General features: G+C 43.0%; 9 non-coding genes across 9 annotated transcripts; all 9 read left to right on the top strand.

Annotated features, from left to right (window-relative positions):
* Positions 1-15,716: 15,716 nt before the first annotated feature.
* Positions 15,717-15,789, top strand: trnav-uac (transfer RNA valine (anticodon UAC)). The gene has a single exon. It is a non-coding gene; the product is annotated as a tRNA-Val (tRNA).
* Positions 15,790-16,959: 1,170 nt separating this feature from the next.
* On the top strand, positions 16,960-17,032 carry trnav-uac (transfer RNA valine (anticodon UAC)). Its single transcript has one exon. It is a non-coding gene; the product is annotated as a tRNA-Val (tRNA).
* A 647-nt stretch (positions 17,033-17,679) lies between these two features.
* On the top strand, positions 17,680-17,752 carry trnav-uac (transfer RNA valine (anticodon UAC)). The gene has a single exon. It is a non-coding gene; the product is annotated as a tRNA-Val (tRNA).
* A 1,039-nt stretch (positions 17,753-18,791) lies between these two features.
* On the top strand, positions 18,792-18,864 carry trnav-uac (transfer RNA valine (anticodon UAC)). The gene has a single exon. It is a non-coding gene; the product is annotated as a tRNA-Val (tRNA).
* Positions 18,865-19,898: 1,034 nt separating this feature from the next.
* trnav-uac (transfer RNA valine (anticodon UAC)) lies at positions 19,899-19,971 on the top strand. The gene has a single exon. It is a non-coding gene; the product is annotated as a tRNA-Val (tRNA).
* A 647-nt stretch (positions 19,972-20,618) lies between these two features.
* On the top strand, positions 20,619-20,691 carry trnav-uac (transfer RNA valine (anticodon UAC)). The gene has a single exon. It is a non-coding gene; the product is annotated as a tRNA-Val (tRNA).
* A 464-nt stretch (positions 20,692-21,155) lies between these two features.
* trnav-uac (transfer RNA valine (anticodon UAC)) lies at positions 21,156-21,228 on the top strand. The gene has a single exon. It is a non-coding gene; the product is annotated as a tRNA-Val (tRNA).
* A 673-nt stretch (positions 21,229-21,901) lies between these two features.
* Positions 21,902-21,974, top strand: trnav-uac (transfer RNA valine (anticodon UAC)). Its single transcript has one exon. It is a non-coding gene; the product is annotated as a tRNA-Val (tRNA).
* A 647-nt stretch (positions 21,975-22,621) lies between these two features.
* On the top strand, positions 22,622-22,694 carry trnav-uac (transfer RNA valine (anticodon UAC)). The gene has a single exon. It is a non-coding gene; the product is annotated as a tRNA-Val (tRNA).
* Positions 22,695-23,258: the final 564 nt, after the last annotated feature.

Below are 23,258 nucleotides of genomic sequence, written 5' to 3' on the forward strand. Positions count from 1 at the left end.
ATAATTGTTATCATGGTCTCCCCTGGCTGTAGATAGGTGGGCCAACGCATTTTTTGTCTCAGTTCAAGTAATTAGGTTTCTTTTTTTGTCTTTTGTTGGCTCACTTTTACTCACAACATGCTAACCGGCAACATAGGATTCCATTCACTACGCTAAGCTAACTAGCGGCGGCGCTGCCGGTGTTGCACCGGACTAAAACGATGAATGCACAAAAAATGCTTTGGCCCACCTATTTACAGCTAGAGGAGACCCCACCTATCTACAGCTAGAGGAGACCCCACCTATCTATAGCTAGGGGAGACCCCACCTATCTACAGCTAGAGGAGACCCCACCTATCTACAGCTAGAGGAGACCCCACCTATCTACAGCTAGGGGAGACCCCACCTATCTACAGCTAGAGGAGACCCCACCTATCTACAGCTAGAGGAGACCCCACCTATCTACAGCTAGGGGAGACCCCACCTATCTACAGCTAGGGGAGACCCCACCTATCTACAGCTAGAGGAGACCCCACCTATCTACAGCTAGGGGAGACCCCACCTATCTACAGCTAGAGGAGACCCCACCTATCTACAGCTAGAGGAGACCCCACCTATCTACAGCTAGGGGAGACCCCACCTATCTACAGCTAGAGGAGACCCCACCTATCTACAGCTAGGGGAGACCGTGATAAGCCCTATTTCAACAAACGGTGGTATATCCCTTTAAGTTAGTGCAGCTAGCATTTTTGTGCAACCTCACATATAAAATCACTTTCTACTTAGAATTGTGTAGAATTTACTGAGGTAAATGATCGGGGTGACTGCCGAACCCCGATTCATTAAAAAATGCCCACGTTGGCTCCCATCCAATGCTTCCAGATCCGATCGGTTATTTATTAGTGTATTTAATTTAAAGGTGCTGTACGTAGGATTGGGAAGATCCAGGACTTAGCCAAAAATTGTGAACATCAACAACTTCTAATTCCCTACCCCCCTTTCTGCTAAAGACCAAAACTGTCTCCTAAGCTCCTCCCCCCACAAGGGAGAATGAATGCGTGTGCCTGAGCAGTGATTGACACGCAGTTAGACATGCCCCCCGGCCCTGATTGGTGCATCTGAACAGTTAGACACCTCCCCCGGCCCTGATTGGTGCATCTGAACAAGTAGCAGTGGATTTTTTGCACATCTCACTACAGGCTGTAGGTGGTGCCAGAGGAACCATGTCTGTCTGAACCTGCTTCATGTAGTTCTACTGGAACATAGGGTCAGTTTCAGCAAATATGACAGAAAGGTAGTTTTATAAGTCTTACCTACTGCATATATATACTACATATAAGTATTCTCCTTGACTCTGTAAAGGGCTCAGATCTCATGGAAGTCTTCAGGATTATAACTTTGAACTAAATTCTGTGAACATTACAATAATAATAAATTTAATTTATATATCGCTTATCAAGGACTCAAAGTCGCTTAATGTTTTATCACCCCTCCACAATGGTATTTAAGTGCCTTTGAGCAGCGTTTGTGCTCCCATGTTGCTTAAATAGATCTGTGATGAAGTAAACCCTTTTGTTGTCTTCCTGTCAACCATGAAAAAAACACTTTTGTTGTCCCTATCTCAATGTTTCAGCCACTTTTTTCAAAGTTTAGTATTTTACATTTTAGTGGGTTTTTTTCCATTGTTTTGGTCACTTTTTTCAAAATTTTAATCGCCGTTTTTTCCCCCAGTGTTCTTGTCACTTTTTCAATGTTTTGGGTGCTTATTTTTGAAGTTTTTGACGCTTTTTTGACAATTTTTTTCATCGTTTTTTTGTTTGTTTCTTTTTTTAATGTTTTGTCATGTTTCTTTTTTTGTATTTCTACATTTTTGGCACTTTATCGACGTTCCATATTTTCTGATATAAAAGAACCTCTGAAAACAGGACATCAATTTGACCCCAGGACAACATGAGGGTTAAGAAAAGACTGAACTGCAGCCCGAGCTAACAGGACACTTCACCCGACATCCAGCTGCGTCGTCGAAAACTATTAAGCCTGAAAACTATTAAGCCTGAAAACTATTAAGCCTGAAAACTATTAAGCCTGAAAACAGACCGAGCAGAGTAAATATCAGCATGTCGAAGACGAGAGGGCTGCAGGCGAGAGCTGAGAGAGGAAACTGAGCAGCAGCGGGAGCTTCATTCTTCCTCCAAATTGGCAGAACATGGGGACCGATTTACGCTTGGAAAGGCTTGTTGGCTGGCGGCGGAGCTCTCCGCCTCCCCTCATCACACCCGGTCAATAGATTCGCAGCAGCACGTTATGAGTTGTTTGCAAAATGCCTCCATGGTGCCCGAAGGATCAGCATTTCTCCCCACGATCATCCCACGCACACAGACGATTGCAGGAGGATCTCCCATTCATTATCCATCCTTACCGGCTCTAATGAGAGAGACTCGACTCTGGCAGCGGTCCCCCGTCACACATTCATCTTCATCTGTTCCGCGCGCTCGCAACCCGCACATGTGCTATACAGTCCAAACTGGAAACATCCACTCTCAGTGCACCACAGAGAGCGAGAACTGCATTAAAAAAGAAAAATCATCTGGAAGTACAACCCTGGAAATGTACAACGGAAGAACATTTCCAGGGGAAAGCCTGACAGCTTTGTCCCGAACTTTGGATGAAGTGCACACGGTGATACGCTGGTAAGAGCAAAGGGGTTAGCCCAAAGGTCCCGCAGCCCAATGATCCCACAGCCCTATGGTCCCACAACCCTATGTTCTCACAGCCCAATGGTCCCACAGCCCTATGGTCCCACAGCCCTATGGTCCCACAACTCTATGGTGCCACATTTCTAAGATTTTTCTTATAATTAGGCCCTATGTTAGGGTTAGGGTTACATTCCATCTGTAGTACATTGCTACTGGATAATAGGTTGGGTGTAATTGGCTACCAAATTGAGATAAAGGGGGATAAAATATGATAATAATTCATGAAAAAGGAAAATGTGGTACCATAGGGCCTAATTTTGGAAAACAATCTTAGAAATGTGGGAACTGTGGGAACATAGGGCTGTGGGACCATTGGGCTGTGGGACCATAGGGCTGTGGGACCATAGGGCTGTGGGACCATTGGGCTGTGGGAACATAGGGCTGTGGGACCACAGGGCTGACCCCCTCCCAGAGACATCTAACAGACAACTGATGACAAACAGACGTAGAAACAGTGAACTTACATGTGTGTGTCTTCTTCACAGCTGCTGACAAACCTGCAACACACACATTAGAGATTAGATCATGATATCAGCTGCATATTAGGCAGACCAGACACTGTTAGCTTTTTCAGGTTATTGGGGAGTACATGGCACCCCAGGGACACCTTGTGTGTGCAGCGAGCTGAAGTTAAAAACTTTGAGAATCACATTAACAAAAGATCCAGCCTTCAAACATCTCAACGGTATGTTGGGTGGTTCCCTTCATATGTTTAGATGAGGAAACGTGTTTTTAAAAAAACATCTTACAATCATTGTTTATTTAATATTGATGTTTCTCCTCTAGACCTCCCTGTCCCAACAAAGAGGGGACCTGATCTCCTCTAGACCCCCCTGTCCCAACAAAGAGGGGACCAGTTCTCCTCCAGACCCCTCTGTCCCCACAAAGAGGGGACCAGATCTCCTGACATAAAAGTGATTAACAAAAAGTCAAAAAAGCAATTAAAATGTTGAAAAAAGCGACAACAAAGTCGCAAAAAAGTGACAAAGGTGTTGTTCAGGGAGATGACAGCTTACTCCCAACCAGGGGCGGATCTACTGGGGTGGCATAGGGTGGCAAATGCCACCCTAAAAGAAAGCTTTGCCACCCCTGCTGCCACCCCAGTTAGCAGCATTGAATTAAAGGCTACCGCCAATTTGACCATTTACGAGCTCAAATCTCCAATGTCCGACTGCAGTTGGTCAAAAACGGTTTGCTTCCCCTCTCACACATCTGCCACTCATCACCTGGGTCTTATGCCTTTCCTGTGATAAAGCCCCTTACATACTTCTATCTCCTGTTAAGTGAGATCACATTGTATGGTCACTTATTCCTAATATACTTCTATCATACTTCTATATCTCCTATTAAGTGAGATCACATTGTATGGTCACTTATTCCTAATATACTTCTATCATACTTCTATATCTCCTATTAAGTGAGATCACATTGTATGGTCACTTATTCCTAATATACTTCTATCATACTTCTATATCTCCTATTAAGTAAGATCACATTGTATGGTCACCTCGCCTCAAATGCAGGACATTGATTGCATGAGATGAAGTGTGTCTGTATGAGTTTGTAAATGGCAGCCTGTGCCCTTTTGTAGTGTGTACATACTATTTCTCATCAAACTGTGATAACTGTGATTGAATTCAGTAAATATACGTCTGACATATGTTGCCACCACGCAAAAATTCCTGCCCCCCCTCTTGCCACCCCATAAATATTTATCCAGATCAGCCCCTGCTCCCCACCCTCACACATCATCTCTCTAATCATAAAACCACCCTGAGTTGCCCAATGACGTGATTGTTTGCAAGTCAAAAAGCATAACTTAAAACATTTTGATGAATTTCTCATCTTCACCATAGAAGAACAATAAAACTACTTCACGTGACGCAGTAGTGTGGCTAATATTTTGGGGTAAATGTCGACACACAGCAGCAGAAAGTGACGCAGTTCGTCGCCTGGCCGATCTCCAGGAGGCTGTGGGGGCCCCGAGACGGCCCCGGGGCCAAAATCTGTCGGGGCCACAATGACTCACTTCTCTGGTGACGCTCCGCTTGCTCGGCCCATCTGGACGGGATCACAGTGTGTGTGTCTGTGTGTGTGTGTGACTGTGTGTGAGACACTGTGTGACTGTGTGTGTGGCTGTGTGTGTGACTGTGTGTGTGTGTGTGTGTGTGTGTGTGTCTGTCTGTCTGTCTGTGTGTGTGTGTGTGTGTGTGTGTGTGTGTGTGTGTGACTGTGTGTGTGTGCGGCTGTGTTTGTGGCTGTGCGTTTGTGAATGTGTGTGTGTGTGTGTGTCTGTCTGTCTGTCTATCTGTGTCTGTTTGTCTGTCTGTCTGTGTGTGTGTGTGACTGTGTGTGTGTGTGTGTGTGTGTGTGTGTCTGTCTGTCTGTCTGTCTGTCTGTATGTGTGTGTGACTGTGTGTGTGTGTGTGTGTGTCTGTCTGTGTGTGCGGCTGTGTTTGTGGCTGTGTGTTTGTGAATGTGTGTGTGTGTGTCTGTCTGTCTGTCTATCTGTGTCTGTCTGTCTATGTCTGTCTGTCTGTCTGTGTGTGTGTGTGTGTGACTGTGTGTGTGTGTGTGTTCGTCAGTGTGTGTGACTGTGTTTGTGTGTGACTGTGTGTGTGTGTGTGTGTGTGTGTGTGTGTGTGTGTGTGCGGCTGTGTTTGTGACTGTGTGTTTGTGTTTGTGAATGTGTGTGTGTGTATGTGATTACAATCATTTGAAGTGCTTGAACTTGTGTATCCATCTGTGAACTGAACGTGTGTGTTTTTGCATTTCAATACTGAGAGCAGGAAAGAGGTGGATGCTGTTAACCTCGTGAGTTAAGTGTGCTATGTTTTGTCTGTATAAATAAAGTTATAATGAGCCTTATTTTAATGCGCATGTTATATATTGTAGATTTTTTTAAATCAGATCTTTTAAACCATGGCTCAAACCCTGGGTAAGTTTGTGCTACTGTGTTTGTTTTTTTATTCAGCGCTCCCACTCTGGTACAGTTCACCTCTCCTGTCAAGTCTCCTCCCATCAGCCATCTGGTTGTCTGCCATCACACACACAAACACACAAACACACACACACACACACACACAACAGGATGCTCCATCACTGTCGAGCAGCCTGTGGAGGCAGACATGCAGCGCTGCATCTCCTTGTTCAGTCCTTCCAGTCACCTGAGATTTTAGTCACCCGAGGCCTCCAAAACTTTAGTCTTCAAAGATATTTTTTGTATTCTGCCTTTCATTTCTCCACTGGATGAAATAAGCAGCTTTTTACTCTTTAACGTCTGTTTACAAAACTAACTGTGTACGTGTGGACTAGGCCTTAGAGAGGGCACCTTGTGTTTCTTTTGCTGACTTAATATTGCGGATCACATTTGATGGTTTTTCACTGGTGTCTGAACACCAGGAAGAAAAACTGCTGTGAGGAGTCGCTCGGTGTGTTCACATGCACAGCAGTAACCGGGGTAAAATACGGACGCTTGGTCAGGTGCCTTTGGCGTTGTTATTGACGCTAAAAGTCTCAGATCTAAACGCGCTTCATCTAAACGCGCTGGGTCAGGACTATTGGCCTCACTTTTGACGCAGTTAGGTTTAGGAAAAGGTTGTGGGTGGGCTTACGTTTCCGTGACACGGGTTTATCCCCGGTCTCCTGGGTGAAAGTCCTATGTTGTTTGACCCATCCACCCCCCAACCAACCTCCCTATGCAGATTTTCAGGCTTTCATACGACTCGCTACCGTAGTCGCTCTTAGTGCTACGTCATCTTCAAACGCTGTGTAGCTGCTGCCCTTCCTGGTATGTTGAAGGGCGCTTTTTGCATCGTTTCTGACACCGTCCAAACGTGTGTATTTTAAGAGTTCGGAGTGAGAACGGGTTGAAGAATGATGGGAATAACTCTACCTCCGGTACTGTAGGTGGCGCTCTGCCAAAGTACAACTGCTGGGAATAAGACTTTGTTGGGTTTAGGTAAAGAAGAACGGGACAGTTGGGTTTAGGTAAAGAAGAACGGGACAGTTGGGTTTAGGTAAAGAAGAACGGGACAGTTGGGTTTAGGTAAAGAAGAACGGGACAGTTGGGTTTAGGTAAAGAAGAACGGGACAGTTGGGTTTAGGTAAAGAAGAACGGGACAGTTGGGTTTAGGTAAAGAAGAACGGGACAGTTGGGTTTAGATAAAGAAGAACGGGACAGTTGGGTTTAGATAAAGAAGAACGGGACAGTTGGGTTTAGGTAAAGAAGAACGGGACAGTTGGGTTTAGATAAAGAAGAACGGGACAGTTGGGTTTAGGAAACGTGACACGATCCCCGGTCTCCTGGGTGAAAGTCCTGTGTTGTTTGACCCATCCACCTCCCCAACTAACAGGGCTTTCATATGATTCGCTACCGTAGTCGCTCTTAGTGCTGTGTCATCTCCAAACGCTGTGTAGCTGCTGCCCTTCCTGGTATGTTGAAGGGCGCTTTTTGCATCGTTTCTGACGCTGACTGAATACACCAGACTGAATGACGAGAATAACTCTCCCTCCGGTACAGTAGGTGGCGCTCTGCCAAAGTACAACTGCTCGGAATTAAACTGTTTCGTCCGGTTGAACTTTGGCAACATCACAACTTGGAAAGACGGGGAGAAAATGGACGTGTTTTTAACGCTGTACATTTCATACATTCTCGAATGTATGAATGTGAAGTCCTCAGTGTGTTTAAAGGTTTAAAGTTTGTGTTAATGTTGTCTTTCTCTATTTACAGTAGCTATTTGCACTACTTTTCCAGTTGTTAGATAATAAAATGCCTAAAAAGCAGTATATAATTTGAAAAAAACACGATAGTTGCAAAGGAAAAGAATCATCCTGTACAGCCAGCGTCCTGTTTTATATCTAATTGTCTTCATCATTCTGAAACCAGAACACAACAAATGTTGTTTTCACTCCTGCCACCTAAAGAGAGGCAAAAAACTGATGTTACCATTCAAATTTCATAACATACGTACAGTAGGTAGGGTAGGAGTTTGACGTAAACAGCATTACTAATCTTGAAACCTATTTTTAGTAGAGCTAAAAAAACTAGAAAATGCATTTGCTGCAGAAAATGCTTGTGAATGCTGAAAAGCTAAATTGCTAAAGCTAAACATCATCCACTCTAAGTCATGCAATATACACTCTATTATAAGCATAGAAAAAGCCTGAATAAAAGACTAAACTTAAACAGTGATAACACAAAAACTGTAAAAGATATCATGAAGCTAAATAATTTTCTAATAGCTAAAGGTTTTGCGAACAGCGTAAAGTTTCGTAAAGCGTAAAGTTTGCGTAAAGTTTGCCATCTGTAGGTAAATGTAAGTGGGAGGAGTAGCATTTCAAAGAGTAAGAAGCCTGAAGAGCATTTGGAGATTGCTCCATTGACTTTACGGCGCTGACACATCAGGCCGATTATCGGCCTTGGGACAGTCTGGCGAGGTCACTGACTCAAATCTGTTCAGTGTGTCCCGTGCCGTCCCGGGGTTGTCGGCGTTCATTTTGGCCGACCTGACATGTTCGGTCGGCGGCAGGGCCGTCGGGACTCACCCGGAAATGGGGAGCGGAATGAGGTGACCAGAGTCTCTCAAAATCTGACGAAAATCTTTTAAACTTTTTTGATCTGAAATGAAGACAGATTCAGCAACTGCACACACAGAGACACGGCCTATTTCTCTCTTCACATGTTTTCAGAAACATGTTTCAGTGAACTATTTTAGTACAATATGAGATCGTATTCTGAACGAGGCGCCATGACAGTCTGGCTTTGAATTTCCGGAGAAAACAAACCCATGTGACGCGTTCGTCCAATCAGCTGCCGGTTTTCATTTCTTGGGCAACATTACAGATTAGAGAGACGTATTACATTTTGTCTCCTCTCGTCTTTTTAATCTGTTCTGTGGCACTTTTTTGGACCTAGGAGACGCGACTGATCATTCCGACAGGGTTTTCTGTCAAGGGTCGGCCGTCGACTATATGTGTCTACACCTTTAACGTAAAATAAATCTTGAAAAAAGCTTAATATTTCAAAAAGTATAAATAGTGGTCGAAAAGTTGAAGAAGTCCCATCATGTGCTTAAAGAGCTGAACATTTTGATATTTCAATGTTTTTTGTAGCTGCACGTATGCAGTAGTTAGAGGTGACCAAAGAAAGAATCGGATAACAATACTGTGAATGCTGCTGAATCAGCATTCACACAACGAATGGCGATATTTCCCCACTTATAGAACTTTTGCTCCATTGATTTGCCGGTCCAAATGACAGAAAGGTTAACGTGTTTTAAAACCCTAGAAGATTTGGGGCCTTTGAGAAAACAACAAGCTGCCCCCTCGCTCCGCCCATTGTCACCATCTTAATATAGTTGTATAAGCATGCTAATATCTGCTGATTAGCCCTGAACATACAGTAGTCTATATCCACGACGTTCCACTTCCGGGATTGCTCTCGTTCTGCCGGAAATTCCGCCGGATGTCATTCTTTTCGGATATTTGTTTTCGGATATCCCGTCCCCTTCCTCTGTCTCTGTGTTGGCGTTCTAACCTCCGGTGGATTTGTGAGGACTATGGTTAACTGCTCCTCAGATCTCTGCAGGGTAAATCCAGACAGCTAGCTAGACTATCTGTCCAATCTGAGTTTTCTGTTGCACGACTAAAACTACTTTTGAACGTCCACATGTTCCACCAAAACAAGTTCCTTCCTGAAACTATTTAGCAGAGGCACCGTGGCTCCGTCCGGAGCTTAGCATTACATTACATGTCATTTAGCTGACACTTTTATCCAAAGCAACTTACAATTGTTAACATATCAGAGGTCACAAACCTCTGGAGCAACTAGGGATTAAGTGTCTTGCTCAGGGACACATTGGTTGATATGTCGCAGTGGGAATCAAACCTGGGTCTGCCACACCAAAGGCAAGTGACATATCCACTGCACCATCACCGCCCAAGATGATTGTGATTGGTTTAAAGAAATGCCAATAAACCAGAACACATTTTCCTCCCATCCCAGAATGCTTTGTGGACCAGTCAGACCTTCATCCGCAGCGCTGTGGAGGAAGGTCTGGCAAAGCGAGACTTAAAAAATGAACATGACATTCAGCCGTTTCCATCAGCTGCACGTCCGCCCTCACTGAACCTGAATCTGTTCCTGATGGTGTCAGATAAGTTGCACCAAAAGCTTTCCACCCTTCCGATCTGAGGGGCTTCCTGTCACATGACTCAGAGCAAACACTGAGTGCACTGTGGTATTACTGAGAAAACCTGAGCAAGGTGCAACGCAACCGCTCAGGCTACCGGAGGAAGAAAAAGAAGAAGAAAAAAAGAGATCAAAATAAACGATCCAGTTGATTTCATTGATCATCAAACGCTGACCTGGAAAACAACTTGATTTAATGTGGCTGCAAAACCACCTCATCAGCAGAAAAAAGTTTCCAAGTCCAGCGGGTGCTGTTGTTTATTTGCAGTGACCTTTGACTGCCTGCAAAAATGAATCCTGCCTGCGTGCGCGCACACACACACACACACACACACACACACACACACACACACACACACACACACACACACACACACACACCCACACACACACCCTTGCAAACACTTCATATTTCAAAGACATGGCGTTGTCATCAAGCGCCTACAAGGCTTTATCACAGAATCTAGGCCAGATTAGAATATTCATTAGGTCTGCCCTTTTCAACTCCAGGCTGCAGGAGGAGGAAAAGCTGCTTCAGCTCCAAGAAATACAGAAACCCCAGAATACTTCAGGCTGTCAGAGAGTGGCAAGAAAACGATGGGAATCAACACAATAACCTCATCATCTCTGCTGGATGGGTAGTCCTTCTCCAAACCAAGAAGGCGCGCATGCGTCTCTTCGTGGACATCACAAATTATTCTGTGGTTGTCTTACATAGATAGATAAATAGATAGATAGATAGACAGACAGACAGACAGATAGATAGATAGATAGATAGATAGATAGATAGACAGATAGATAGATAGACAGATAGACAGACAGACAGATAGAAAGATAGATAGATAGATAGATAGATAGATAGATAGATAGATAGATAGATAGATAGATAGATAGATAGACAGATAGATAGATAGATAGACAGATAGATAGATAGATAGATAGATAGATAGATAGACAGATAGATAGATAGATAGACAGATAGACAGACAGACAGATAGAAAGATAGATAGATAAACAGATAGACAGATAGATAGATAGATAGACCGACACATATAGATAAATCGATAGATAGACAGATAGATAAATAGACATATAGATAGATAAATAGATAGATAGACTTTAAGGGCATGCCCTCATACTCTGCTTCTGACTGGCTAGTAGTCCTTACCTAGGTACTGTCAGGGAATGCCCTCATACTCTGATTCTGACTGGCTAGTAGTCCTTACCTAGGTACTGAGCATGTGCGACTCCCAACAAAGATGGAACAGAAGTGAGATGTCTCACTCTGTAGCTAAAACAGAGAGCTCAACACACAGGGTGAAAAGAGGAGCTGCAGCAATGTGCAGTACAACAAAAATATGGAGTTTTTTGACAATTAAACCACATTAACCTATTCTGGTACAACCTCTTAATACAATTATGAACCTGAAAATGAGCATAATAGGAGCACTTTAATTTGTATGAATGTGTCCAAATCTGATTTTGAGCAGTGGATTCTTGTCCAGTTCCACAGCTGCAGTAACAACAGACCACATCAGGACTACAGATGCAAGTTTGTGGTTTCATCAGTGTGACAATGATGTGGACTCCTGTTTTCTGTCTGCTCCGTGATCAGCAGGCGGTGAGTTACTCAGTAAACCGCTGCTCCTCTGCCTCTGGCCCCTCTTTTTCGTCTCCGTGCAGTCTGTCACAGCAGATCACACACTGACACACTGACCCAGAACCTGCAGCTCGCTGCTGAAATATTCACAGCCTCACCGGAGAGGATTCACTATGTGGGACGTTAACAGTCTGGCTGAAGATGACATCAAAGGATGCACCAGCCTGTTTAAACGTTACCTTCCTCACTTAATATACACCCGACAGCTTCACATTGGAAAACATGTTAGACCCAGCTATTTTTATTTGGGGGCGTCGCATGTAGTTGCAAGTTTCAACTCGTCTCGACGCGTCTGAATTGGGCTTAATACTGTAGTTTAGGATCAAATACCTGCAAACTACTAATGACATTCCCATCAGCCTCAGCTGTACTTGCTAAATAGCACATATAAACTAAAATGTCAAACATGGTAAACATTACACTTACTAAACATGAGTATAAGAACGGCTGCAGCCTCTTGCTTTTCTATTTCTTTAAAAAGACTTTCGTGATCTGTGTCTCAGTTCCTATCTAAATCTAATCAAACATTGAGTATGCACTCAGTACCGGGGCCTTTCTGTCGTCCTGCTCTCCTCCATAATTCATCGGCTGAAGTGAGCAGAAAGCAGCAACATAAGGAGACACATGAGGGACGTAGAAGCTGCTTCCCTGTAGGGTTGGAGCGGGTTGGACGTCGAGGCGGAGAGAGGAGGCATTAACAAGAAGGAGCAGACGACGTGATGAGTGGATCCCTCAGGGCTGTGATGGATGGAGGGGGAGAAACATTTGTTCACAACGAGCCCGAGCCTCGAGGACTCTGAAGAAAGAGCTCTCTGGCACAGAGAAACGGCTCCAACAACCGTCTTCATGAGCCTGAGTAAATCCAATTTAATTCCACTACAGTGACGTCTTCAGCAGGAACAGCTTTATAACAAACACTATGGCTTCCAGAGAGGAGCTGTGTTGGAAACCGTTCCCTTATTCACTCACTCAACCCTATATAGTGTTTATTAAATAGTCAAATATATAGGGAACCACCAAACCAGATTTTGGACACTACACTGAAAACGTCGTTGGGTCGGTAGATGTGCTGGCTATTTGGGAGCGTGCCTATGTTCTCACAGCCCTATGTTTCCATAGCCTTATGTTCCCACATTTCTAAGATTTATTTTCCAAAATTAGGCCCTATGTTCCCACATTTCTTTTTTTCATACATTTTTATCAGATTTTATCCCCCTTTCTCTCAATTTGGTAGCCAATTACACCCAACCTATTATCCAGTAGCAATGGACTACATATGGAATGTAACCCTAACATAGGGCCTAATTTTAAGAAAAATCTTAGAAATGTGGGGACATAGAGCTGTGGGAACATAGGGATGTGGGACCATTAGGCTGTGGGAACATAGGGCTGTGGGAACATAGTGTGACCACAGGGCTGTGGGAACATAGGGATGTAGGAACATAGGGCTGTGGGAACATAGTGTGACCATAGGGCTGTGGGAACATAGGGATGTGGGAACATAGGGCTGTGGGAACATAGGGATGTGGGAACATAGGGCTGTGGGAACATAGTGTGACCATAGGGCTGTGGGAACATAGGGATGTGGGAACATAGGGATGTGGGAACATAGGGCTGTGGGAACATAGTGTGACCATAGGGCTGTGGGAACATAGAGATGTGGGAACATAGGGCTGTGGGAACATAGTGTGACCATAGGGCTGTGGGAACATAGGGATGTGGGACCATTAGGCTGTGGGAACATAGGGCTGTGGGAACATAGTGTGACCATAGGGCTGTGGGAACATAGGGCTGTGGGAACATAGTGTGACCACAGGGCTGTGGGAACATAGGGCTGACCCCGGTTATTTGTGTGACGAAGGCGGGCGCGCCAAGCATCATGTAAACAAACTGAAACTAAAATACTTCTAATACGTCCCTGAAAGAAACCAAGCGGTCAAGAGGATTCAAAATAGGTTGTATATATTAAATATGTTGCATGTTACATTTCCAGTGTTTAGAAACGAAAGCCCGCTCCATGTTTCCTTCTCAATTTTCGCGGTTGCTTCTTCTTCTTCTCCTCCGAGAAAACACGACACTGCGTTGCATTGTGGGATATGGGAATAAAATGTAGGGTGCATTGTATGTACACTCAAATTAGCTGAGCATCGTTATTATTTTATGGTGGAACTATACAGTGCACTATTTTCTGTGACAGGGAACGGTTTCCAACACAGCCATGTGTCTGAAACTGTTTTAAAGACATCAAACTCAGCAGGTTGACTTCAAAGACGGCGAGAATCCGTCTCGCTCCGAGTCTCAGCGGAGATTACAGCTCCTGCGTGTTATAATTGTTCAGAGCGATTGGCTCCTCGTACCAATTATAGCACATTAGCAGCAGCCGCCAAAGTCATTTCATCTGCGCTCATCGGGGAGCTCAAAACAAAAAGCAAAAGAAGAAGACACCCTCCCTCTCGCTCGCCGCAGCTTCAAATCAACTGAAGATTTAAGACGTGTGGAGATAAAAATCGGATTTTAAGGATGAGACGGAAAGATGTGACTGAACTCTTGGTGACTTATCGTTTTGAAATGACAAGACCAAGTGAGTCATATTGCTGCGCACACAGGATAGAAGTTAAAATAAAACCACAACAGAAAGAGAAAACATCTAAGATAACATCAGAGGATGCATGATTCATACTATTCGGTACATCTTTTAACAGCAGAAAGAACTGAGCATTAAGGCTGCAACTCCAGATTAAGTAATAATTTAGTTGTTTAGTCAACGACAAGTCAATCTACACAAAAATATGAATATTTTCAAGTCTATCTTGCCAGCCAGCAGCTGGTTTAGCTTAGCTTAGCACAAAGACTGGAAACGGGGGAAACAGCTAGCCTGGCTGGTTAGTGCACAAACAAACAAACAGCCTTCTGTGCCCCTTCCTCAAAACACACACACACACACACACACACACACACACACACACACAGGACTCCGGGTAGTAGTTTCCTGTCTAACCGCAGTAACGTTCTCTTCCACCTCATGCAGCGACACATGAAAGAGCAGCAGCTTATCTCCAGCAGCCAAACATAACTGACACACTGCTGCTGCTGCTGCTGCAACCCAAGCAGCTCCAGCTCCTGTTATTCAGGTATGAGAGGCAGGGAAGTACCACCAAGACACCATCAACAGCTGTCACACACACCGGTGTAGAGGTGTGTCTGTCTGTGGTCACAAAAATCCCACTCTGGCTTTTATCTGGGTGAGTGTACTATCTGCAGGCCCGAAAAAAGAGCGAAATCGTGCTGCATCACTTCTACATCTCCCATACTACGTATCGGCGCGAGGGACCAAATCACGCGCTTGCGTTAAATCGTGTGTCCGAATAATTAGTGCCGTTAAACTGAATTTGCGTTTCACTTGTCACGTTCATTTTGACAGCCCTAAGAAAATATGAAATATCAACAGACTTATCTCTTAACAGGAATATAACACACACACACACACAACCACACCATCCCCTCCCATGCTTATTAAATAAATTAAATAGGTAATTTGAGCGTCTTGGTGCTCCAGTTGGACTCCATACTGAGGGAGAAACATGCTGCTCAGCCTTCTGTGCCCCTTCCTCAAACCACACACACATACACACACACACACACACACCATAGCTTTCTCGCCCTCAGGGGCCCCATATGGACCCGATGGATGAGCCTTTTCAAAGCTGCTCCCACAGACACGAGCAGAACGGTACAGTACATTGTGATAATATACAGAGTTAAGTGTAACATGTACACATTGTACACATGATTGGTTTAAGATGCAGGTCTGGTTAAAGTAAGATTGTGAATTGCAATCGCGTCTGGATGATTGATAGACTAATGGCTGTCACAGAAGGTTTGTTTCTATGATAATTGTAGGAAAATCTTGACCAACCGTTTAACCAAGCTGTAACTGAAAAACTTTAATTTGTAATTATGGCATGACTGGATAAAACAACAACAATGACAGTACAACAGCAATACCTTATTCAATTAAAACTGTGATCAAAACCACATTAATGTCTTAGAAATAAACATGTCATAGAGTCTGTCTATGGTTCTGATCACATTTATGTGCCGATTATGTTAAAGCTAACCATATCCCAGAGGTTCAATAGTGTAGTAGTCATCACGTCTGCTTTACACGCAGAAAGTCCTGGGTTCAATCCCCAGTGAAACCAGACTTATGGTTTGAAGAAATAACTCTTTCCTGTTACCAGACAAAGAACCCACAGAAGGTAAATATCTAGGTTTCGCTACCGTTTATTCAGAACTGAAGACTTTGTTAAAGGTGCTTTAAAGACATTTCGTCTCCTATCTGAAAAACTTCTTCAGTTCTTTCACTATTGCATTGGTTTAACTTTTCTGAACCGGAGAACCATCCATTATTTCGACAGTATGGTTCAGATCACATTTATGTGCCGATTATATTAAAGAGTCACATTTCACAGGGGTGAAACAACTTTGTTCTGTTACCACCTGGCAAACGTCATTTGAAAAGTCATTAAAAGGGATTGAACAACAATAAATTAAAAGCCCCCAATTATGTCTTTGATGGTTCTCAGTCAACCAAGTCATAGTTATCCAGGAAAAGCTCTCTCTGCTGCCTAAACCGCCGTTTGTCTCAGTTCACATGCAAACGTGCAAAAGAAGATTTGTCTCTAATTTGAAAGTAAGTAAGTAAGTAAGTAAGTAAAATTTATTTATAAAGCGCTTTTCACAGATAAAATCACAAAGTGCTGTACAATAGAAGAGGTAAAACAAACAATGTAGAATGTGTATACATATGTGAAATTAAAGTGACACTAGTGAAAACCCATCAGCCAAAAGCTTTCCTAAATAAACATGTTTTCAGATCCTTTTTAAAAGAGACAACAGAGTCTGCCAGACGCATGGACAGGGGCAGGGCGTTCCATAGTCTGGGAGCAACAAACTTTAGTTCTGACTTAACGACAGGGAAACCCAGCTATTTAACCTTTGTGGGGTCGTTGAATGGTGTTTCGTGTGAGAATGGTTGATGATCGTTCAGACTTGGCCTTGGGAGTTTCCAGGAACCATAACGAGTGACGTTACAACAGCCAGGAGCGCTAGCGATGGAAGTGGTAGCGATCATCTTGACAAAGAACCCTCAAAGGTTAAATAGCTGAGTTTCTCTACCGTTTACTAAGAATTGAAGACTTGGTAAAAGGTGCTCCAAAGACATTTTGTCTCCTATGTGAAAGACTTCTTCAGTTCTTTCACTTTTGCATTGGTTTCACTTTTCAGAACCGGAGAACCATCAATTATTTCTACTGTCTATGATTCAGATCACATTTCTGCTCAGATTATGTTGAACATAACTCTATCACAGAGGTTCTATAGTGTAGCGGTCATCATGTCTGTTTTACACGCAGAAGGTCCTGGGTTCAATCCCCAGTGGAACCAGACTTATGGTTTGAGGTAAGAACTCTGTCTTGTTACCACCTGGCAGGCGTCAGTTGAAAAGTCATCAAAAGGGATTCAACGACAAACAAATAAAAGCCCCCAACTACGTCTTTGAAGGTTTTCAGTAAACCACGTCATAGCTATCCAATGAAAAGTTAAACTTAAAGGAAGCTGGACTTGGTTAAAGGTGCTCTAAAGACATTTTGTCTCTAATCTGAAAGACGTTTTTTGTTCTGACTTAACAACAGGGAAACTCAGCTTTTTAACCTTTGTGGGGTCGTTGAATGGTGTATTTCATGAGAATGGTTGATGGTTGTTCAGACTTGGCCTTGGGCGTCTTCAAGAACCATAACGAGTCTTGTTACAACAGCCAGTAGCACTAACGATGGAATCGGTAGCGATCATCTTGACAAAGAACGCACAGAAGGTAAATATCTGGGTTTCTCTACTGTTTATTCAGAACTGAAGACTTGGTTAAAAGTGATCCAAAGACATTTTGTTTCCTATCTGAAAAAACTTCTTCATTTCTTTCACTATTGCATTGGTTTCACTTTTCAAAACCGGAACTCCATCCATTATTTCTACTGTATATGGTTATGATCACATTTATTATTGATTGATTATGTTAAAAGTAACCTTGTCACAGAGGTTCCATAGTGTAGTAGTCATCACGTCTGCTTTACACGCAGAAGGTCCTGGGTTCAATCCCCAGTGGAACTAGACCTTGGTCTTATGGTTTGAAGTCAGAACTTTGTTCTGTTACCACCTGGCAAGCGTCATTTGAAAAGTCATTAAAAGGGATTGAACAACAATAAAATAAAAGCCCCCAATTATGTCTTTGATGGTTCTCAGTCAACCAAGTTATAGTTATGCAGCAAAAGGTGAAACTTAAATGACCCTGTACTTTCTTTACAGGTTCTCTTAAGATGTTTTGTCTCTAATCTGAAAGACGTCCTTGCTTCTGACTTAACGACAGGGAAACCCAGCTATTTAACCTTTGTGGGGTCGTTGAATGGTGTTTCGTGTGAGAATGGTTAATGGTCGATCAGACTTGGCCTTGGGCGCCTCCAATGCTACGTTTACACGTGGTCGGCTATTTTCATAAACGGACATTTCATCGGCGTGTATGCCGTCAATGCAGTCAAGAGCGCGCCAAACCTGTAGGTGGCAGTGTAAACGAGAAGCTCAAGCCCACGTTAGCCAATCAGAATCCCAAAAATAGCAACAACAGCAACAAATCACTTCCTCTTTCTCTCTCTCGGCTGCCTAAACCGCCGTTTCTCTCAGTTCACATGCAAACGTGCAAACGAAGATTTGTCTCTAATTTGAAAGACATCTTTTAATTCTGACTTAACAACAGGGAAACCCAGCTATTTAACCTTTGTGGGGTCGTTGAATGGTGTTTTGTGTGAGAATGGTTGATGGTCGTTCAGACTTGGCCTTGGGAGTTTCCAGGAACCATAACGAGTGACGTTACAACAGCCAGTAGCACTAACGATGGAATCGGTAGCGATCATCTTGACAAAGAACGCACAGAAGGTAAATATCTGGGTTTCTCTACTGTTTATTCAGAACTGAAGACTTGGTTAAAAGTGATCCAAAGACATTTTGTTTCCTATCTGAAAAAACTTCTTCATTTCTTTCACTATTGCATTGGTTTCACTTTTCAAAACCGGAACTCCATCCATTATTTCTACTGTATATGGTTATGATCACATTTATTATTGATTGATTATGTTAAAAATAACTTTGTCACAGAGGTTCCATAGTGTAGTAGTCATCACGTCTGCTTTACACGCAGAAGGTCCTGGGTTAAATCCCCAGTGGAACTAGACTTTGGTCTTATGGTTTGAAGTCAGAACTTTGTTCTGTTACCACCTGGCAAGCGTCATTTGAAAAGTCATTAAAAGGGATTGAACAACAATAAAATAAAAGCCCCCAATTATGTCTTTGATGGTTCTCAGTCAACCAAGTCATAGTTATCCAGCAAAAGGTGAAACTTAAATGACCCTGTACTTTCTTTACAGGTTCTCTTAAGATGTTTTGTCTCTAATCTGAAAGACGTCCTTGCTTCTGACTTAACGACAGGGAAACCCAGCTATTTAACCTTTGTGGGGTTGTTGAATGGTGTTTCGTGTGAGAATGGTTGATGGTCGATCAGACTTGGCCTTGGGCGCCTCCAATGCTACGTTTACACGTGGTCGGCTATTTTCATAAACGGACATTTCATCGGCGTGTATGTCGTCAATGCAGTCAAGAGCGCGCCAAACCTGTAGGTGGCAGTGTAAACGAGAAGCTCAAGCCCACGTTAGCCAATCAGAATCCCAAAAATAGCAACAACAGCAACAGATCACTTCCTCTTTCTCTATCTCTGCTGCCTAAACCGCCGTTTGTCTCAGTTCACATGCAAGCGTGCAAGCGAAGATTTGTCTCTAATTTGAAAGACATCTTTAGTTCTGACTTAACGACAGGGAAACCCAGCTATTTAACCTTTGTGGGGTCGTTGAATGGTGTTTCGTGTGAGAATGGTTGATGGTCGTTCAGACTTGGCCTTGGGAGTTTCCAGGAACCATAACGAGTGACGTTACAACAGCCAGGAGCGCTAGCGATGGAAGTGGTAGCGATCATCTTGACAAAGAACCCTCAAAGGTTAAATAGCTGAGTTTCTCTACCGTTTACTAAGAATTGAAGACTTGGTAAAAGGTGCTCCAAAGACATTTTGTCTCCTATGTGAAAGACTTCTTCAGTTCTTTCACTTTTGCATTGGTTTCACTTTTCAGAACCGGAGAACCATCCATTATTTCTACTGTCTATGATTCAGATCACATTTCTGCGCAGATTATGTTGAACATAACTCTTTCACAGAGGTTCTATAGTGTAGCGGTCATCACGTCTGCTTTACACGCAGAAGGTCCTGGGTTCAATCCCCAGTGGAACCAGACTTATGGTTTGAGGTAAGAACTCTGTCTTGTTACCACCTGGCAGGCGTCAGTTGAAAAGTCATCAAAAGGGATTCAACGACAATCAAATAAAAGCCCCCAACTACGTCTTTGAAGGTTTTCAGTAAACCACGTCATAGTTATCCAATGAAAAGTTAAACTTAAAGGAAGCTGGACTTGCTTAAAGGTGCTCTAAAGACATTTTGTCTCTAATCTGAAAGACGTTTTTTGTTCTGACTTAACAACAGGGAAACTCAGCTATTTAACCTTTGTGGGGTCGTTGAATGGTGTATTTCGTGAGAATGGTTGATGGTTGTTCAGACTTGGCCTTGGGAGTTTCCAAGAACCATAACGAGTGACGTTACAACAGCCAGGAGCACTAGCAATGGAATCGGTAGCGATCATCTTGACAAAGAACGCACAGAAGGTAAATATCTGGGTTTCTCTACTGTTTATTCAGAACTGAAGACTTGGTTAAAGGTGATCCAAAGACATTTTGTTTCCTATCTGAAAAAACTTCTTCATTTCTTTCACTATTGCATTGGTTTCACTTTTCAAAACCGGAACTCCATCCATTATTTCTACTGTATATGGTTATGATCACATTTATTATTGATTGATTATGTTAAAAATAACCTTGTCACAGAGATTCCATAGTGTAGTAGTCATCACGTCTGCTTTACACGCAGAAGGTCTTGGGTTCAATCCCCAGTGGAACTAGACTTTGGTCTTATGGTTTGAAGTCAGAACTTTGTTCTGTTACCACCTGGCAAGCGTCATTTGAAAAGTCATTAAAAGGGATTGAACAACAATAAAATAAAAGCCCCCAATTATGTCTTTGATGGTTCTCAGTCAACCAAGTCATAGTTATCCAGCAAAAGGTGAAACTTAAATGACCCTGTACTTTCTTTACAGGTTCTCTTAAGATGTTTTGTCTCTAATCTGAAAGACGTCCTTGCTTCTGACTTAACGACAGGGAAACCCAGCTATTTAACCTTTGTGGGGTCTTTGAATGGTGTTTCGTGTGAGAATGGTTAATGGTCGATCAGACTTGGCCTTGGGCGCCTCCAATGCTACGTTTACACGTGGTCTGCTATTTTCATAAACGGACATTTCATCGTCGTGTATGCCGTCAATGCAGATCAATTATTGATTGATTATGTTAAAAATAACCTTGTCACAGAGGTTGCATAGTGTAGTAGTCATCACGTCTGCTTTACACGCAAAAGGTCCTGGGTTCAATCCCCAGTGCAACTAGACTTTGGTCTTATGGTTTGATGTCAGAACTTTGTACTGTTACCACCTGGCAAGCGTCATTTGAAAAGTCAAGAGCGCGCCAAACCTGTAGGTGACAGTGTAAACGAGAAGCTCAAGCCCACGTTAGCCAATCGGAATCCCAAAAATAGCAACAACAGCAACAAATCACTTCCTCTTTCTCTTACTCTGCTGCCTAAACCGCCGTTTGTCTCAGTTCACATGCAAACGAAGATTTGTCTATAATTTGAAAGACATCTTTAGTTCTGACTTAACGACAGGGAAACCCAGCTATTTAACCTTTGTGGGGTCGTTGAATGGTGTTTCGTGTGAGAATGGTTGATGGTCGTTCAGACTTGGCCTTGGGAGTTTCCAAGAACCATAACGAGTGACGTTACAACAGCCAGGAGCGCTAGCGATGGAAGTGGTAGCGATCATCTTGACAAAGAACCCTCAAAGGTTAAATAGCTGAGTTTCTCTACCGTTTACTAAGAATTGAAGACTTGGTAAAAGGTGCTCCAAAGACATTTTGTCTCCTATGTGAAAGACTTCTACAGTTCTTTCACTTTTGCATTGGTTTCACTTTTCAGAACCGCAGAACCATCCATTATTTCTACTGTCTATGATTCAGATCACATTTCTGCACAGATTATGTTGAACATAACTCTGTCACAGAGGTTCTATAGTGTAGCGGTCATCACGTCTGCTTTACACGCAGAAGGTCCTGGGTTCAATCCCCAGTGGAACCAGACTTATGGTTTGAGGTGAGAACTCTGTCTTGTTACCACGTGGCAGGCGTCAGTTGAAAAGTCATCAAAAGGGATTCAACGACAATCAAATAAAAGCCCCCAACTACGTCTTTAAAGGTTTTCAGTAAACCACGTCTTAGTTAGCCAATGAAAAGTTAAACTTCAAGGAAGCTGGACTTGCTTAAAGGTGCTCTAAGGACATTTTGTCTCTAATCTGAAAGACGTTTTTTGTTCTGACTTAACAACAGGGAAACTCAGCTATTTAACCTTTGTGGGGTCGTTGAATGGTGTATTTCGTGAGAATGGTTGATGGTTGTTCAGACTTGGCCTTGGGCGTCTTCAAGAACCATAATGAGTCTTGTTACAACAGCCAGTAGCACTAACGATGGAATCGGTAGCGATCATCTTGACAAAGAACGCACAGAAGGTAAATATCTGGGTTTCTCTACTGTTTATTCAGAACTGAAGACTTGGTTAAAGGTGGTCCAAAGACATTTTGTTTCCTATCTGAAAAAACTTCTTCATTTCTTTCACTATTGCATTGGTTTCACTTTTCAAAACCAGAACTCCATCCATTATTTCTACTGTATATGGTTATGATCACATTTATTTTTGATTGATTATGTTAAAAATGACCTTGTCGCAGAGGTTCCATAGTGTAGTAGTCATCACGTCTGCTTTACACGCAGAAGGTCCTGGGTTAAATCCCCAGTGGAACTAGACTTTGGTCTTATGGTTTGAAGTCAGAACTTTGTTCTGTTACCACCTGGCAAGCGTCATTTGAAAAGTCATTAAAAGGGATTGAACAACAATAAAATAAAATCCCCCAATTATGTCTTTGATGGTTCCTAGTCAACCAAGTCATAGTTATCCAGCAAAAGGTGAAACTTAAATGACCCTGTACTTTCTTTACAGGTTCTCTTAAGATGTTTTGTCTCTAATCTGAAAGACGTCTTTGCTTCTGACTTAACGACAGGGAAACCCAGCTATTTAACCTTTGTGGGGTCGTTGAATGGTGTTTCGTGTGAGAATGGTTAATGGTCGATCAGACTTGGCCTTGGGCGCCTCCAATGCTACGTTTACACGTGGTCGGCTATTTTCATAAACGGACATTTAATCGGCGTGTATGCCGTCAATGCAGTCAAGAGCGCGCCAAACCTGTAGGTGGCAGTGTAAACGAGAAGCTCAAGCCCACGTTAGCCAATCAGAATCCCAAAAATAGCAACAACAGCAACAAATCACTTCCTCTTTCTCTCTCTCGGCTGCCTAAACCTCCGTTTCTCT

This window comes from Perca flavescens, chromosome 1 (genome assembly GCF_004354835.1).
Source record: "Perca flavescens isolate YP-PL-M2 chromosome 1, PFLA_1.0, whole genome shotgun sequence".
NCBI lineage: Eukaryota > Metazoa > Chordata > Actinopteri > Perciformes > Percidae > Perca > Perca flavescens.